The sequence below is a fragment of the Canis lupus genome, chromosome 13 (assembly GCF_048164855.1).
Source record: "Canis lupus baileyi chromosome 13, mCanLup2.hap1, whole genome shotgun sequence".
Classification (NCBI taxonomy): domain Eukaryota; kingdom Metazoa; phylum Chordata; class Mammalia; order Carnivora; family Canidae; genus Canis; species Canis lupus.
The window spans coordinates 29,639,013-29,658,247 of NC_132850.1; the positions used below are offsets into that span (position 1 = coordinate 29,639,013).

Sequence of the window (19,235 nt, forward strand, 5' to 3'; positions counted from 1 at the left end):
GAAATATTTACAGATACTTATATATACCCTGGTTAGCAAACACACAAATTTCCTTTCTGTGTCAGCTGAAAGGGCATAGAAACAGAGAACCTCCGTGGCAACAAGAGCACCCACCACACTGATCTAGTTTCTAATTCTATTCTCAAATAGAAGGAACAGGCTCCTTGGAGAAATGGTCAATTCTACATGTGGAGTAGGATATTTAGAAGATGAGCCTGGAGTATCTTACCATGCCAAAATGTAAGAAAAAGCCAGAACACAAATATTAACTTGACAAATATATAATCCAATAAAGGACTATTATATCTATGAACATAGAGAAGGAAGAGTTCTGAAAAACAAAGACATGAAATGAATGTTGACAAATGTTCTAAAACTTTTAAACAGCTCCATTATGAATGAAAATAACATGATATTTATAATTCTTTGTTAAGTCAATTTTATATATTTGTTTCCATTTTACTACATTTTTGAAAAGTGTCTGTGATTTCTGAAATAACACTTGAACAAGACTTCCTGTCCTATAATTATTCCTATTGTAATGGACCCTCAATATTAAGATAGTCAAGTTTACTCCTTTCGTACTCAGTTATTTTAAGACTATAAAAAAAAATTTAAACTGAACAACAAATTGATGTGCTTTCTATAAGACAATACATTTCACAATTCCTCAAAGTAATCATTGATCCATTATTGGTAAAGTAGAGAGAAAAAATAATAACCCTCAAATTCTGGAACCAAAGAGCCAATATGGATTTATGTGGAACAAAAACCAGATTTCCTTCAGGTTAGATTTAATCACTCTATGAAGAAAAAAAAATGTATAAAAAGGATATTCATAAAATCTCTTCCACTCCTCCCCGCCATGATACTGTTTGAAATGTTTAATGCTTTGATATGCTGCTTTGAAATTTTAATAAAACATTTTCCAAACGTTTTTCTAATTTTATATTGTATAAGATAAACTTCTACTTAATAAGTGATTTCCTAAAATTGGCCATTACTGAACATTTGAGTACGTGCTACATTTAAGTGAAATAGCCCTACAATACTGAGAGTCCAAGGTGCCATTTTGGCAAATGGTGAAAAAAAACTAGGGAACAGTTGTCAAACAGTGAAAAGCATATTCTTATTGGAAAAATTACATCTCTTTGGGATGGTTAAAAGAAATCCTTTCCTTGATCTTTTTGGCCATCCCAAAGGGAAGTATTTAACTGTCAATTCCAAAGAAATATGATGCTAATCATTATGAGACAAATACTTCTGCATACACTAATTATGTGACCTTAAACAATTTATTAAAATATTATCAATCTGCCCTCTTGTTATTGCTCTCGGACAATGGATTGGAACGTAGAAGGGTGGGAACTGAAATGATTTACGAAATTCTTAGTGTCATCATTTATCTTATGCTGCTCACTGGAGTCATGTAATAATCAATGTGAAATCTCAAATCCAGCTGCAGGGAATGAATTTTGATACACATTTTAATATAAAAATACTAAAGTGATCATGTATTACATATATATTTGAAGAGAGAAGGAAAGAAACTGTTTAAGTTTAAAAATTTTGTAATGACTTTGACTATCTCAAATGAAGGCCATAGCAATACTATACCATACAATACAATAATACAAATTATTACTTTAAACGTTGTTTTAAAATCTTTTTAACTGTGTAAATTATTTACTGGTAAAACTTATGAAGTTTAACAATGCCAGGTATTAGAGATACTATAGATAAAATGATCTCATATATTACCTGGGTGCATGTGTAAATTAAAATATCCTCTTTAAGAAACAATTTGGCATTATCTTATAAAGCTAAACATTTAAATAGCCTATAAACCAGTAATTCAATTTTTAAGAATATAACAAGAGAAATTCTTGCACATCTACAAATGAGATAAGCACAATACTATTCATAACAGCACTAATCCAAATAGTTTACAAAGGGGAAGAGGGTATTCTAAAATATAATTGGTAAGATTTCACAACAATATTTTGAACTAAAAAGCAAATATCAGAAGATTACATAAAATATATCTTTTTAATAGAGATAAAGAAACTAAGCAGTATCATATTTAAGCAAACATGTATATGTGGTAAAACTATTTTTAAAGCAATATGAAAAGTCCACCATTTAAGGTCCCTATTAGTGTTATCTAGGTGGCTCAGGTGGTTAGGGATCTGCTTTTGGCTCAGGTCATGATCCTGTGATACTGGGATCCAGCCCTGAGTTGGACTCCCTGCTTAGCAGGGATCTTGCATCACCCTCTCCTTCTGACCCTCCTCTCTGCTTGTGTTCTCGCTCTCTCTCAAATGAATAAATAAGAATCTTTAAAAAATAAAAATGTTCCCTACTAAATGTCCAGGATATGGGGAAGAGAAAGAAGTAGAGGACAGTATAGCAAAGGAACAAGTAGATAAACATAAGGAATTGTTAACATTTTAGTTCCCAGACATGCTTCCTAAACATCCTAAACAATAAACAAGTAAACACAGAAAAAATGGGTCATCCACTGTATGATTCCGACTTTGATATTTTGAAAAAGGCAAAACTATGGACATAATAAAAAGAACAGTGATTGCCAATGGAGAGGAGGAGAGAGAAAGAAAACACACAGGCAAAAGCACAGAGATTTTTTGAGGCAGTGAAACTATTCTCTATGATGCTATAATGGTGGATACATGAGCATTATACATTTTTCCAGATCTATAGAATGCTCCACAGGTAAAAACAAAACAAACAAACAAACAAAAAACCCCCAAAAAACAAAACAAAACCATACTTTATATTTATATAAAGATATCAAATTCTCTCAAGATTATTAATGTTGATGGTCAATTCTATTGTCCTACAACCTGAACCAAACTATATGGAAACTTGATGTATGACTAGGGGGGAGGAGCAAGATGGTGGAAGAGCAGGGTCCCCAAATCACCTGTCTCCACCAAACTACCTAGAAAACCTTCAAATTATCCTGAAAATCTATGAATTCGGCCTGAGATTTAAAGAGAGACCAGCTGGAATGCTACAGTGAGAAGAGTTCGCGCATCTATCAAGGTAGGAAGACGGGGAAAAAGAAATAAAGACACAAAAGGCCTCCAAGGGGGAGGGGCCCGCGAGGAGCCGGGCTGAGGCCGGGGCGAGTGTCCCCAGGACAGGAGAGCCCCGTCCCGGAGGAGCAGGAGCTGCACCGACCTTCCCGGGGGAAAGGGGCTCGCAGGGAGGTGGAGCAGGACCCAGGAGGGCGGGGATGCCCTCGGGCTCCTGGGGACACTAACAGGGACCTGCGCCCCGGGAGAGTGCGCCGAGCTCCCTAAGGGCTGCAGCGCCCGGCGGGACCCGGAGCAGCTCGGGGGGCTCGGGGGCGGCTCCGCGGAGGGGGCTGCGGGGCGGGAGCAGCTCGGGGGGCTCGGGGGCGGCTCCGCGGAGGGGGCTGCGGGGGGGAGCAGCTGGGGGGGCTCGGGGGCGGCTCCGCGGAGGGGGCTGCGGGGCGGGAGCGCGAATCCAACAGCGCAGGCTCCGGAGCACAGGGCGCCGGGACACAGCCCAGGATCCCGCCTCCCCCCCGGGACAGGCAGAGGCCGGGAGGGCCCAGGACAGTGAGGACGCTCCTGCCCCAGCTGAGCAGATCAGCGGCCCCGCCCCGGAGCCTCCAGGCCCTGCAGACGGAGTTCCTGCGGGAGCTGAATCCAGGTTTCCAGAGCTGCCCCGCCACTGGGGCTGTTCCTCCTGCGGCCTCACGGGGTAAACAACCCCCACCGAGCCCTGCACCAGGCAGGGGCACAGCAGCTCCCCCAACTGCTAACACCTGAAAATCAGCACAACAGGCCCCTCCCCCAGAACACCAGCTAGACGGACAACTTCCAGGAGAAGCCAAGGGACTTAACACAGAATCAGAAGATACTCCCCGGTGGTTCTTTTTTTGTTTGTTTGTTTTTGTTTTTGTTTTTGCTTTGTTTTGCTTTTTGATTTGTTTTGCTTTTTGATTTGTTTCCTTCCCCCACCCTCTTTTTTTCTCCTTTTTCTTTCTCTTTTTCTTCTTTTTTTTTTTTTCGTTTTTTTTTTTCTTTTTCTTCCCTTTTTTTTTCTCTTTCTCTTTTCTTTCCTTCTTTCTCTCCTCTCTTTTTCTCTTTTTCCCAATACAACTTGCTTTTGGCCACTCTGCACTGAGCAAAATGACTAGAAGGAAAACCTCACCTCAAAAGAAAGAATCAGAAACAGTCCTCTCTCCCACAGAGTTACAAAATCTGGATTACAATTCAATGTCAGAAAGCCAATTCAGAAGCACTATTACACAGCTACTGGTGGCTCTAGAAAAAAGTATAAAGGACTCAAGAGACTTCATGACTGCAGAATTTAGAGCTAATCAGGCAGAAATTAAAAATCAATTGAATGAGATGCAATCCAAACTAGAAGTCCTAACGACGAGGGTTAACGAGGTGGAAGAACGAGTGAGTGACCTAGAAGACAAGTTGATAGCAAAGAGGGAAACTGAGGAAAAAAGAGACAAACAATTAAAAGACCATGAAGATAGATTAAGGGAAATAAACGACAGCCTGAGGAAGAAAAACCTACGTTTAATTGGGGTTCCCGAGGGCGCCGAAAGGGACAGAGGGCCAGAATATGTATTTGAACAAATTCTAGCTGAAAACTTTCCTAATCTGGGAAGGGAAACAGGCATTCAGATCCAGGAAATAGAGAGATCCCCCCCTAAAATCAATAAAAACCGTTCAACACCTCGACATTTAATTGTGAAGCTTGCAAATTCCAAAGATAAAGAGAAGATCCTTAAAGCAGCAAGAGACAAGAAATCCCTGACTTTTATGGGGAGGAGTATTAGGGTAACAGCAGACCTCTCCACAGAGACCTGGCAGGCCAGAAAGGGCTGGCAGGATATATTCAGGGTCCTAAATGAGAAGAACATGCAACCAAGAATACTTTATCCAGCGAGGCTCTCATTCAAATGGAAGGAGAGATAAAGAGCTTCCAAGACAGGCAGCAACTAAAAGAATATGTGACCTCCAAACCAGCTCTGCAAGAAATTTTAAGGGGGCCTCTTAAAATTCCCCTTTAAGAAGAAGTTCAGTGGAACAGTCCACAAAAACAAAGACTGAATAGATATCATGATGACACTAAACTCATATCTCTCAATAGTAACTCTGAATGTGAACGGGCTTAATGACCCCATCAAAAGGCGCAGGGTTTCAGACTGGATAAAAAAGCAGGACCCATCTATTTGCTGTCTACAAGAGACTCATTTTAGACAGAAGGACACCTACAGCCTGAAAATAAAAGGTTGGAGAACCATTTACCATTCGAATGGTCCTCAAAAGAAAGCAGGGGTAGCCATCCTTATATCAGATAAACTAAAATTTACCCCAAAGACTGTAGTGAGAGATGAAGAGGGGCACTATATCATACTTAAAGGATCTATTCAACAAGAGGACTTAACAATCCTCAATATATATGCTCCGAATGTGGGAGCTGCCAAATATATAAATCAATTATTAACCAAAGTGAAGAAATACTTAGATAATAATACACTTATACTTGGTGACTTCAATCTAGCTCTTTCTATACTCGATAGGTCTTCTAAGCAAAACATCTCCAAAGAAATGAGAGCTTTAAATGATACACTGGACCAGATGGATTTCACAGATATCTACAGAACTTTACATCCAAACTCAACTGAATACACATTCTTCTCAAGCGCACATGGAACTTTCTCCAGAATAGACCACATATTGGGTCACAAATCGGGTCTGAACCGATACCAAAAGATTGGGATTGTCCCCTGCATATTCTCGGACCATAATGCCTTGAAATTAGAACTAAATCACAACAAGAAGTTTGGAAGGACCTCAAACACATGGAGGTTAAGGACCATCCTGCTAAAAGATAAAAGGGTCAACCAGGAAATTAAGGAAGAATTAAAAAGATTCATGGAAACTAATGAGAATGAAGATACAACCGTTCAAAATCTTTGGGATGCAACAAAAGCAGTCCTAAGGGGGAAATACATCGCAATACAAGCATCCATTCAAAAACTGGAAAGAACTCAAATACAAAAGCTAACCTTACACATAAAGGAGCTAGAGAAAAAACAGCAAATAGATCCTACACCCAAGAGAAGAAGGGAGCTAATAAAGATTCGAGCAGAACTCAACGAAATCGAGACCAGAAGAACTGTGGAACAGATCAACAGAACCAGGAGTTGGTTCTTTGAAAGAATTAATAAGATAGATAAACCATTAGCCAGCCTTATTAAAAAGAAGAGAGAGAAGACTCAAATTAATAAAATCATGAATGAGAAAGGAGAGATCACTACCAACACCAAGGAAATACAAACGATTTTAAAAACATATTATGAACAGCTATACGCCATAAAATTAGGCAATCTAGAAGAAATGGACACATTCCTGGAAAGCCACAAACTACCAAAACTGGAACAGGAAGAAATAGAAAACCTGAACAGGCCAATAACCAGGGAGGAAATTGAAGCAGTCATCAAAAACCTCCCAAGACACAAGAGTCCAGGGCCAGATGGCTTCCCAGGAGAATTTTATCAAACGTTTAAAGAAGAAATCATACCTATTCTCCTAAAGCTGTTTGGAAAGATAGAAAGAGATGGAGTACTTCCAAATTCGTTCTATGAAGCGAGCATCACCTTAATTCCAAAGCCAGACAAAGACCCCGCCAAAAAGGAGAATTACAGACCAATATCCCTGATGAACATGGATGCAAAAATTCTCAACAAGATACTGGCCAATAGGATCCAACAATACATTAAGAAAATTATTCACCATGACCAAGTAGGATTTATCCCTGGGACACAAGGCTGGTTCAACACCCGTAAAACAATCAATGTGATTCATCATATCAGCAAGAGAAAAACCAAGAACCATATGATCCTCTCATTGGATGCAGAGAAAGCATTTGACAAAATACAGCATCCATTCCTGATCAAAACTCTTCAGAGTGTAGGGATAGAGGGAACATTCCTCGACATCTTAAAAGCCATCTATGAAAAGCCCACAGCAAATATCATTCTCAATGGGGAAGCACTGGGAGCCTTTCCCCTAAGATCAGGAACAAGACAGGGATGTCCACTCTCACCACTGCTATTCAACATAGTACTGGAAGTCCTAGCCTCAGCAATCAGACAACAAAAAGACATTAAAGGCATTCAAATTGGCAAAGAAGAAGTCAAACTCTCCCTCTTCGCCGATGACATGATACTCTACATAGAAAACCCAAAAGTCTCCACCCCAAGATTGCTAGAACTCATACAGCAATTCGGTAGCGTGGCAGGATGCAAAATCAATGCCCAGAAGTCAGTGGCATTTCTATACACTAACAATGAGACTGAAGAAAGAGAAATTAAGGAGTCAATCCCATTTACAATTGCACCCAAAAGCATAAGATACCTAGGAATAAACCTCACCAAAGATGTAAAGGATCTATACCCTAAAAACTATAGAACACTTCTGAAAGAAATTGAGGAAGACACAAAGAGATGGAAAAATATTCCATGCTCATGGATTGGCAGAATTAATATTGTGAAAATGTCAATGTTACCCAGGGCAATATACACGTTTAATGCAATCCCTATCAAAATACCATGGACTTTCTTCAGAGAGTTAGAACAAATTATTTTAAGATTTGTGTGGAATCAGAAAAGACCCCGAATAGCAGGGGAATTTTAAAAAAGAAAACCATATCTGGGGGCATCACAATGCCAGATTTCAGGTTGTACTACAAAGCTGTGGTCATCAAGACAGTGTGGTACTGGCACAAAATCAGTGGAACAGAATAGAGAATGATCAGTGGAACACAATAGAGAATCCAGAAGTGGACCCTGAACTTTATGGGCAACTAATATTCGATAAAGGAGGAAAGACTATCCATTGGAAGAAAGACAGTCTCTTCAATAAATGGTGCTGGGAAAATTGGACATCCACATGCAGAAGAATGAAACTAGATCGCTCTCTTTCACCATACACAAAGATAAACTCAAAATGGATGAAAGATCTAAATGTGAGACAAGATTCCCTCAAAATCCTAGAGAAGAACACAGGCAACACCCTTTTTGAACTCGGCCATAGTAACTTCTTGCAAGATACATCCACGAAGGCAAAAGAAACAAAAGCAAAAATGAACTATTGGGACTTCATCAAGATAAGAAGCTTTTGCACAGCAAAGGATACAGTCAACAAAACCCAAAGACAACCTACAGAATGGGAGAAGATATTTGCAAATGACATATCAGATAAAGGGCTAATTTCCAAGATCTATAAAGAACTTATTAAACTCAACACCAAAGAAACAAACAATCCAATCATGAAATGGGCAAAAGACATGAACAGAAATCTCACAGAGGAAGACATAGACATGGCCAACATGCATATGAGAAAATGCTCTGCATCACTTGCCATCAGGGAAATACAAATCAAAACTACAATGAGATACCACCTCACACCAGTGAGAATGGGGAAAATTAACAAGGCAGGAAACAACAAATGTTGGAGAGGATGCGGAGAAAAGGGAACCCTCTTACACTGTTGGTGGGAATGTGAACTGGTGCAGCCACTCTGGAAAACTGTGTGGAGGTTCCTCAAAGAGTTAAAAATAGACCTGCCCTACGACCCAGCAATTGCACTGTTGGGGATTTACCCCAAAGATACAAATGCAATGAAACGCCGGGACACCTGCACCCTGATGTTTCTAGCAGCAATGGCCACGATAGCCAAACTGTGGAAGGAGCCTCGGTGTCCAACGAAAGATGAATGGATAAAGAAGATGTGGTTTATGTATACAATGGAATATTACTCAGCTATTAGAAATGACAAATACCCACCATTTGCTTCAACGTGGATGGAACTGGAGGGTATTATGCTGAGTGAAGTAAGTCAGTCGGAGAAGGACAAACATTATATGTTCTCATTCATTTGGGGAATATAAATAATAGTGAAAGGGAAAATAAGGGAAGGGAGAAGAAATGTGTGGGAAATATCAGAAAGGGAGACAGAACGTAAAGACTGCTAACTCTGGGAAACGAACTAGGGGCGGTAGAAGGGGAGGAGGGCGGGGGGTGGGAGTGAATGGGTGACGGGCACTGGGTGTTATTCTGTATGTTAGTAAATTGAACACCAATAAAAAAAAATGAAAGTAAAAAAAAAAAAAAACAAAACAAAACAAAAAAAAAATAAAGTGACATTACAAAGGAGTACAAAATGAATTCCTATCTCATACCATGTACATGGATCAAATCCACTTGATTTAATAATCTGAATTTGAAAAGCCAAACTTTAAAATCTTTGGAAGTACAGACAAGAGAAGAAATCTTTAAAAAGATACAATCAGGACAAATCTACAAAGAAAAATGTAAATAAATTTAACTACATTATAATAAAACCCTTAATGCATAAAATGCATAATTAAACATCAAAATAGAAATTGAATATGTAGCAAAGATATTTATGATGAATACAGAACATTAGTCTCCAAAATATATAGACTAATGATTAAGATCAATAAAAGGCAAATGACCCAAAAGAAAAAAGAGCAAAGCATAAATTCATAAAGTTCATTATTTTTTAAAGTCATAAATATAATAAAGAAATGAAAATCTAACCATAGTTAGATATTATTTTACAACTAGCAAATCGACCAATTTTCATGTTAAAAGCTAACAATTCCTGCTGCTGCCAAGAATGTTGGGTAATTGAAAATGTTTTCCACAGATCTAGAGAGTATACCAGTCTGAATAGCAATTTGGCATGAGCCAGCAAATTTTAACAATGTGCATAAAGAAATGTTTGGAAGATAGCAATGTGATTTCTTTTGCAGAATAGAGAGCAAAAAGGCAAACATAACCACATGTAGATATACATGTATATCCATGGACAATATAAAAAATGAGACTAACTAAAAATGTATCCCTATAAACTCCAAAATACAATGGGTAGAGAAAAATCACCTATAGCTTCAAGGCAAACATTACATCAGTAGAAGGTAGAGAAGTGTGTCTGCCAGAGCTGAGAACAGAACACTAATATTGTCAAAAGTATTCACTAAAAAGTACAGAAAGCTAATTACTGGGGAATTGTAGCTGCAGCTGAAGTTGGAAGAGTTTTGTGCATCTACATTTTAAGTAATTAAACAGGTCCTGAAGCAAGATCTGAAAGGTCTGTATTAGTTATCTACTGCTTCATAACAAATGACCATGACCTTAGTGGCTTAACATAACACACATTTGTTATCTCACAGTTTTTGTGTTCAGAGTCTGGGAGCATGAACTTACATAGGTCCTCCACTTAATGGTCTCAGAAGACTGCTATCAAAATGTTGATCTATCTGCATTCCCATCTGAAGCCTCCACTGGGGAAGAAACACTTCCTATTCAAGTTGTTGGCAAAATCAATTTCCTTGCCTTTTTAAAACTGAGTAGCCTGGTTTCTTGTTGGCTGCCTCTGCAGGATACTCTAACTTTCTCGCAAGATGGACCCCTTAGGAATGATCTCTTCCTCAAAGCCAGGTAAAGAAGAAAGTTTTTCTTCTTTACTAGCAAGTCTGCTAGTAAAATGTGGTTCTAAATAATGTAACGTAATCACAGGAATGGCATATCATCCTTTTTTTTGTTATAGTCTCATGGTTCAAAAAAAAGTCATACACACACACACACACACACACACACACAAGTCACAGTCCCTGCCCACATACACAGAGAAAGGATTACACAAAGATATGAATATGATGAGACAGGGATTATGGCAGGCCACATGCCCCTTCTGTTCATGTCAAGGTAAAAGAACAATAGCCACTAAAGCCCTCTTCCAGAACAAAGCCCCATATTGGAAAAAAATGAGAGATATGGATTTCAATACTGAGATAAATAAAAATGAAAGAAGAAAAAAAATTGCTAGGGGCAGGGAAAGGGAAAAGAATCAGGAGATCTCAGAGAATATAAAGTCAGACCTTTTTAATTATTATGAGACAGAAAAGCAGTTTTGTAGCCATTTCTCTCACTAACAATTCAGACAAATTATATTCATATAAAAATTAGCAAGAAAAGTATCACAGTCAAATTTCACTACAATTTCTTATAAAACAAAAGACCAAAGAACCTAATAATATCCATAGTGGAAATTTTTTTTAACTATTGAAAAATATACTGATAAAACAGATGAAAGTATAAACTAATATTTTAAAAGTACCTAAAAGCAATTAGAATGTGATAAAATATATGAAAAGACCCCACTGCAGTATTTAATTAGATAAACTAATAAATGCTATGATAAAACTCAAGAAAGAAGATACAGAATCCTAGAAATATATATTTTAGAGTGGAGACAAAACTACTAAGAAAGTTGGTAAACATAAGAGTTGCCTTAAAAATCAAATTGTGAAGAAAACACATTTAAAAAAAATGAATAGATTTGAAGAGATTCAAGACTTTGAGAAAGAAATGATTACAGAAAAGGTATATATTTCACAATGCAAAGGGAAAAATCCAAAAGAAATACATCATAATCCTTAGTATATATACCTAGTAACATAACTTCAAACTACATAAAGCTATAATTAACAAAACTAAAAAAAAGAAAATATAAAAATCCACAATTAGATTGGGAGACTTAAATGTATTAAAATTATTCAGAGTACGATTTATGCCAAAATTGAATTAAGCTAAAATACAATAACAAGATACCTAGAGAATCCCCATTTAATTTAAAAGTGTGTGGGAAATATCAGAAAGGGAGACAGAACGTAAAGACTGCTAACTCTGGGAAACGAACTAGGGGTGGTAGAAGGGGAGGAGGGCGGGGGGTGGGAGTGAATGGGTGACGGGCACTGGGGGTTATTCTGTATGTTGGTAAATTGAACACCAATAAAAAATAAATTAAAAAAAAAAAGAACTTGGTGTGGAAAACCAAAATAAAAAATAAACAATAGCCAACCTGTGCTTTCCTCATGTATACCCAAGGTTCTTTCAGATGTTCAGGAGGTGCGGCAGGATGACTAGGTAAAGAAAACCTATGGACAGAAAGAGGCAGCTAAATATTGTACATTATCTTGATAAATAATTAATTCTCTTTGTTAGAAATCACTTACCTCTGTGGTCCATGTTATAAACGAAATAAAATATCTGTCAGCAATTCTGAGTGTTTACAGAAGGTACCACAACATAATAAAGCTCTAATAAGTCTTATCCTACTAGTATTACAGTTTTAGATTAGCAATTTAATTACCTGTTAAAAGTTGAATTGCACAATAATTTGAATCTATACTTTGAGGTAATTTTAAAATTACTTATAGTTTTGTAAATGCTCATGTAAAAATTGTCAGAACTGTTATTGTTAGGATATAAATACTGTAACATTTAGAGGAATTTTTTAAGGTTGAAAAAAATTCATGAATGTGTTAACATATCAACTCTTCATTCCTCTCAATTTCCTATTCCATATGATTATGTATTTTTACATGATTGGATATAAATACTATCTTTCATAAGAACCATGTTTTAATATATAATACATGAATTTGATAAAATTTAAAAAAATAAAAAATAATAAATAAATAAATAAATAAATAAATAAATAAATAAATAAATAAAAGTAAACTGAGGGCTTCAAAATGTATGCATCACAGAACTAAAACTGAAAATCAGAAAATTTTAGGTGAATTTTAAGTGAAAGAAAATAAAAATACAGTGTATTAGAACTTGTGAGAGGCAGCAAGAGATAGACTTACAAAGACATTTAGAGCCTAGTTATATATATTAGAAAATGAGGAAGGAAAATAATTTATTTAAAGCTTACATTTCATAATATAAATTTAAACTTAATAAATAGATGTGAAATTAATAATATAAGAGTAAAATTAAAGAGGAAACAAAATTTTAATTGAGAAAATCCAATACATCTAGAAAAATTTAGAAAAACAGAATAAGAAAATATACAACCTGTCAATAGCCGCAATGTAAAGGAGATCCCAGTACAAATTTTACACTTTACACTGGGAAATAGAGGAAACATTTCCTTTTCTTTAAGATTTACTTATGCATTTTAGAGAGAGGGAGAACATGAGCTGGGGGGAGGGGCAGAGGGAGAGAATCTAAGGCAGACTCAGTGCTGAGCACGAAGCCCAACGAAGGGCTCAATCTCAAGACCTTGAGATCCTGACCTGAACCTAAACCAAGAGTTAGAAGCTTAACCAACTGAGACACCCAGGCGCCCCTTTCCTTTTTGATGAAGAAAGTATAACCTTGATTACCACACCAGCAAAGGCTCTTCTAAGAACATAAAATTAGAGAACAATAATCCCCGTGACTCTAAAAGTAAAAATTCTTAAGAAGATATAAATAAGTTAAATCCAGCAATATATAAAAAGATAATATATCATATTACACAAATATGAAAATGGTTAGTGTTCATAATATATATTATATATATAAAATGCATATATAAAAGAATCTTCTATAAACAAACAAATAAATGGAAAACTCAAGAGAACATATGAAGAAAAACAACAAAAGTATATTTCACAAAGGGGATATCTGATAGGTCAACAAACACATGACACACCAGTATACACCCACCACAATGGTTAAAATGAAAAAAAAAAAAAGATACCTAGTGTTGGGGAGGATGAAGAGCAATTGAAACTGTAGTATATTAGGAATGTAATATTGGCAATACCACTTGGAAAATTCTCTGTGTGGACTAAAGCTAAATATAAATATACCCTATGACCCAGTAATTCTATTTCTTACTGTATATGTCAGAGAATTTTCAAAATAACACTATTTATAGTTGATGCCAAATGCAAACGACTTAAATAGTAGATGTCTATCCAACTATAGAATGTCTACATTATATAAAGTACGTTCTCACACCAGAATAGCATAAACAGGAAAGAACAATCCGCAAGTAGGAACATAAATACATGGCTGAGTCTCACAAACATAATATCAAATGTAGGAAGACAGAAAGGAATTATGCTATATTATCCATTTATATGTCAAATAGTCCCAAGTGTTATAAATCAGGGCAAACCTCTGTTTGAGGGGTTTGTGCCTGGAAAGGAAACATGAGAGGAATTTCTGTATTCTTGTGTTTCCTGGTCTAGATATGAAACACAATGTTTCTGAATTTTCAGTGAGTTGTACACCTATACTAACTTCTCTGTTCTCTGTTACACATCAATGAACAGTTGGAGAAATGGCCTATGTCTTCAGAGTGGATTTGGCCTGTTGGTCATCTGGCCTATGCCAACAAATAGAAGGAAAATCCAAGTCAAAGTAGTTTTAAAAATATCTGCTGATTTCAGAATTTTCTCAGTAAACTGAGTTCACATTATAGCTTACCCCAATTCTGATTGCATATCCTCTAAGTCTCCAGTATAGATCTCATTTTTATTATTAAACTGAAAAATAACTTTCATGATGATTACATAAGACACTATATATAAATTCCTTAAACCAGTGCCTAGAACACATGAAATATAGACTCTGCCCCTTAGAATTTATTTTCTTTCCAACTTAAAGAGGTTTGCAGTCATTTGTATAGCCTGTAAATACATGATACATAGACAGTTTTAACATACACACAATTAATTAAACATCTTTGGAAACCATCACAAAGCTTTGATGTTAGTTCCCTGGATGTTCCCCAAATACTCCAGCTTGTTCAAATCATTCTGCCCTTTAAAATTTAATGAGAATTGGCTTGAATATCATCTTATATATAGCCAGGATTTCTGAATTCTTACTTCTACTGAGTTCCCCATGGCCACTCTGTTCATATTTTAATTTTCCTGTATATTTTAACATACTAGATATTTCTGTACTCTTTGTTCCTAACATACTGCTGATTCAGTTATGAAAACTCCATTATACTTAGGTATGAGCAATTCAAAATGAAGAGTTTATAAGATTATGTAATGCAATTCTGTGGTTTAAATAGAGTTTTAAAGGATAGCGAGGGTCTAATTTGATTTGGGAAAGACAGAACCCTGACAAGTAGCCATATCAACTTCCTATGAAATGACCAGGAATATTGATTCATTTAAAGTAAAGTCCCTCATAGGAACAACAAAATGAAGGAAGGCATAGAACTGCATGAGTCTTACTTGAGGTTTAAGCAAGACATGAAGAATGGAGACAGCTAAAGACGGACCCTGCAGGTACTGAAATGCCCTGAAGAATATCAGCAGAAAAACTGTGGCCTCAAAAAAATTGTAGAGAGAAACTTGTCTTTAGGGCCCCAGACTTCTCCACATCTGGACTATTTCTCCTGGTGGCACATTTTTCTCTGAGTGATCTCTGTCTCCTGACGATATCCATATTCTCATGCTCTCAGCAATGCCATCCACACCGTAAGATTTTGCCTCAGATTTAGATAAATATTTGGAGGACTAATCTCTTCCCAGAGTGTTTGCATTTTGCAATGTATCAGTTCTTTAATTAACAGGGTAATATTATGAAGGTGAAAATATTTACTTTGGGTAGTAATAGAAGAAATCTTCAGCACACTAACAAGTATATAGTATAATCAAAACCTACCCTGGATCCAAGGATTAGGATGGCCTTCAATAGAAAGTTGATATCGAATTTATGTATCAGAAATTAGTTACAAAACTGTAATAAAGAAAACAAAGCAGTATTTGTCATGGGTTATACTGTGATCCTCCCACTCTCTCACCAAATTCCTATTCCTATGTTCCTAGGCTACCACCAGTACTTCCGATTGTGACCTTATTTGGAAATAGTGTTGTTTCAGTTGTAATTCATTATGTTAAAATGAGGTCATTAGGATTGGACCTGATCCCATATGACTAGTATCCTTCTAAAAAGGAGAATTTTGGACATATAGATGTTACGTACAAAAGGGAAAACTCTACATAAAGCTTGAAATTATGTTGGTATAAGCCAAGAAATGATCAGAAGCTAGAAGAAAGACCTGGAACAGATTCTTCTGTAGTACCTTCAGAGGTTCAGAGGGAGTGTGATCCTGCTGACACCTTGATCTTGGATTTCAAGACCCTAGAACTGTGAGACAATTCATTTCTGTTGTTCAATCAACTCAGTTTGTAGTACTTCGTTATAGGCCTAGTAAACTAATTCAGTATTCTATTTTCAAGTCAACTTGTACATAAATTCTCATGTTCAAAGGGTAGAGGATTAAGGTGGGAGTGTAAAAAGTTGAAAGGATGTGCTTATATAAGACTGTTAGTCCACTCTACATAGAACAGGACTTTTGAAAGTGGATTCTCTAGGAAAATACCTCATGGTGATAATATGTTTTGATGTATGAGATATGCATCAAGAGCAAGAGTGAAGAAAAGTCAGGAGCTAATATCTCTCTTATGCAAACAAATAGTGAATAAAAATAATTAGATAAGAAAGGATTGCATATCATCTAGTAGACTGAGAGAGGCCATCACATCAAAAGATTTCTAACTTCTATAGCAGATGAAAAATTTTCATTTTGGAGAAATCTAGATAGATAGAGACGATAGACATAGATAGGCCTAGACCTAACAAAAATTCATCAGATTAGATAGTTCTTTATTATTATGAGGGGGTGAATGGAAATATATTAAAAAACTAGCAATAATAGTGGTGATAACTTTTTGTCATGGAAAGAATCAGTATGTATGGGTACATATCAATTATAATGCAATCGGAGTGGCATAAGAAGTATGCCATAAGAAGTAGTAGATTTTACCTTCAGATTAATATTTTCAAATTTAATCTTTATGTTTTATAATTTGATTAAATGCCATGCAACTATTAAATAGTGTGACATGAGATGCCTGGGTGGCTCAGTGGTTGAGCATCTGCCTTTGGCTCAAGGTGTGATCCTCAAGTCCCGGGATGGAGTTCCACATCGGGCTTCCAACATGGAGCCTGCTTCTCCCTCTGCCTATGTCTCTACCTCTCTCTCTCTGTGTCTTTCATGAATAAATAAATAAAATAGTTTTATAAATAAATAAATAAATAAATAAATAAATAAATAAATAAATAGTGTGACATGATTGTAGAAATGGAAAGAAGCCAGAAACACACTATAGATACTTTTAAAGAATTTTATTGGGGGAGATGTTTATAAGGGACAAAGGAAAAAGAAAGTCTGGAAAGAAAATAAAAGTTCAAGGGCAAATTAAGAGATTGTAATCTCAATTTTAAAAAAAAAGCTTCTAAATTGAGTGGTGCTACGTGAATCTGTCATTTAAATACTCACATTAGGTCCGTATACAACTGAGTGATCACCTAATGTAATGCTGACTATAGATCACAGAGGAGCAACCATGAACACCAAAGAATAATAGCAAGGGAACACAAGGTGCTCATATATTCAGTCTACATAAGATGGATCTGACATCCATAAGATCAAGAATTTTTTTTTTTATTGTCCCCACACCCTTATCCCTAAAAGACTTTTTTTTTTTTTTTTTTTGTGGTGAGGTGCAAATAAATGGAACTTCACTAGCTTCATATGCTATGTTCAGTAAATGTTATTTTTCATACAAAAAATACATAAGAAATATACAATTTGTACATGTAGGTAAGCGTTTAAGAACTCTTCACCTGCATTCTACTTAACTTCAGCAATACCTGGGAATGGGAAGAAATGGAATTTAAAATGTTAAAGTGACAAGATGCTCTGAAAATATATATGTTGGACAATTGAATCAAAATTTGTGACTGTCATACATTTCCTAAATAAAAAAAAACATTTTATAATTTCTATAATCTATAACTCTGGATGCTATCTATGCCTATTGAAATTTAATGTCCTCAAATCCCGAATAACCATAGTTAATTATGTTCTTTTAACAATGGTATACACACTCCTGGGTTTAAGAGGTAGTGTGTTGGGAGCTGAAAAGTTACCAAATTATCATCAGGCTGCCTAGCCCTCTGCTCAGGTCATGATCTCCGGCTTCTTGAATAGAGCCTGCATAGGGTTCCCCACTAAGCGGGGAGCCTGTTGATCCCTCTCCCTCTGCCCTTCCCCTCAGTGCTCATTCTCTCTCTCATGCTGTCAAATAAATAATAATAAATCAATCACTCAATCATCAATCTTTAAAAAACCCACAAAAACTAGCCACTTCATTTCACCTTTTCTATTCCAATCTGTTAAAATGTTAATGTGATGATTGAGATTAACACACCAATTACTATGAGACAACAACAAAAAGATCAAAGAAACTAGGACTTCATAACTTGTTGGTATAAAGTATAATATTGATAAAATCACTTCAGAAAACTCTGCAAACATTGTGGTACAGAGCCCATTTGTACCCTACTCTGTCTTATGAAAGGCAAGCACCAAGTCTACTTGTTCAAATCAGTGGTTCTATCATCACTCTTTCTCACAGCATATCAGTTTGTACCCTAATCATATAATAATATCACTTATAAATTGGTTAAAAGTGAATATAAATTAAAGTAGTATTTAATAGGGGGAAAAGGAGGCTAATTATACAGTAGAAACCAAATACCACATGACATATTAAGCTGGTCTCTATTGTTTTGAGTTAAAATATCACTATTTTTATTCTCCTCTTTTTATTAGTGAGGAGTTTGGTTAAAAATAAAATAAATAGGGATCCCTGGGTGGCGCAGCGGTTTGGCGCCTGCCTTTGGCCCAGGGCGCGATCCTGGAGACGCGGGATCGAATCCCACATCGAGCTCCCGGTGCATGGAGCCTGCTTCTCCCTCTGCCTGTGTCTCTGCCTCTCTCTCTCTCACTGTGTGCCTATCATAAATAAAAAAATAAAAATAAAAAAATAAAAAATAAAATAAAATAAATAAATATAAATATATATGTATTGTGAATCTGTTTCCTGAGATGATATGAAACCTCCAATGTGCTGAACCTAAGAACTCATAATAATAATGTGATAATAAAAATCTTAAAAATTTTGATGTCCTAGATACCAGAACTGATCTATAAGTCCATATATAGATGTCTCAATCAGTGTCACTGGAATTAGAAGTTGTTAGACAATATCTCTCTTTTCCTCTTAGTTATTAGACGGAAGTATGCCCAGACTTCCTAGTTTGTGCCAAATAATCATAGAAAATAGTTTATAGATATATGACCATTTTAGTGTGTAAATTCTGTAGTAATTCAGCTACTTCTCGATATATATCATGTCTCTCATTTATGTTTAGAAGTAGAAGATTGCACTAAGTATATTTTATTAATGATTCA

General features: G+C 36.2%; 1 long non-coding RNA gene across 1 annotated transcript in view; it reads right to left on the bottom strand.

Annotated features, from left to right (window-relative positions):
- LOC140602183 (uncharacterized) overlaps positions 1-12,045 on the bottom strand; it is an 86,922-nt gene extending 74,877 nt beyond the window's left edge. The window contains exon 1 of the long non-coding RNA XR_012005154.1: positions 11,970-12,045. This is a non-coding gene — a long non-coding RNA (uncharacterized lncRNA). The remainder of the gene's footprint in view (positions 1-11,969) is intronic.
- Positions 12,046-19,235: the final 7,190 nt, after the last annotated feature.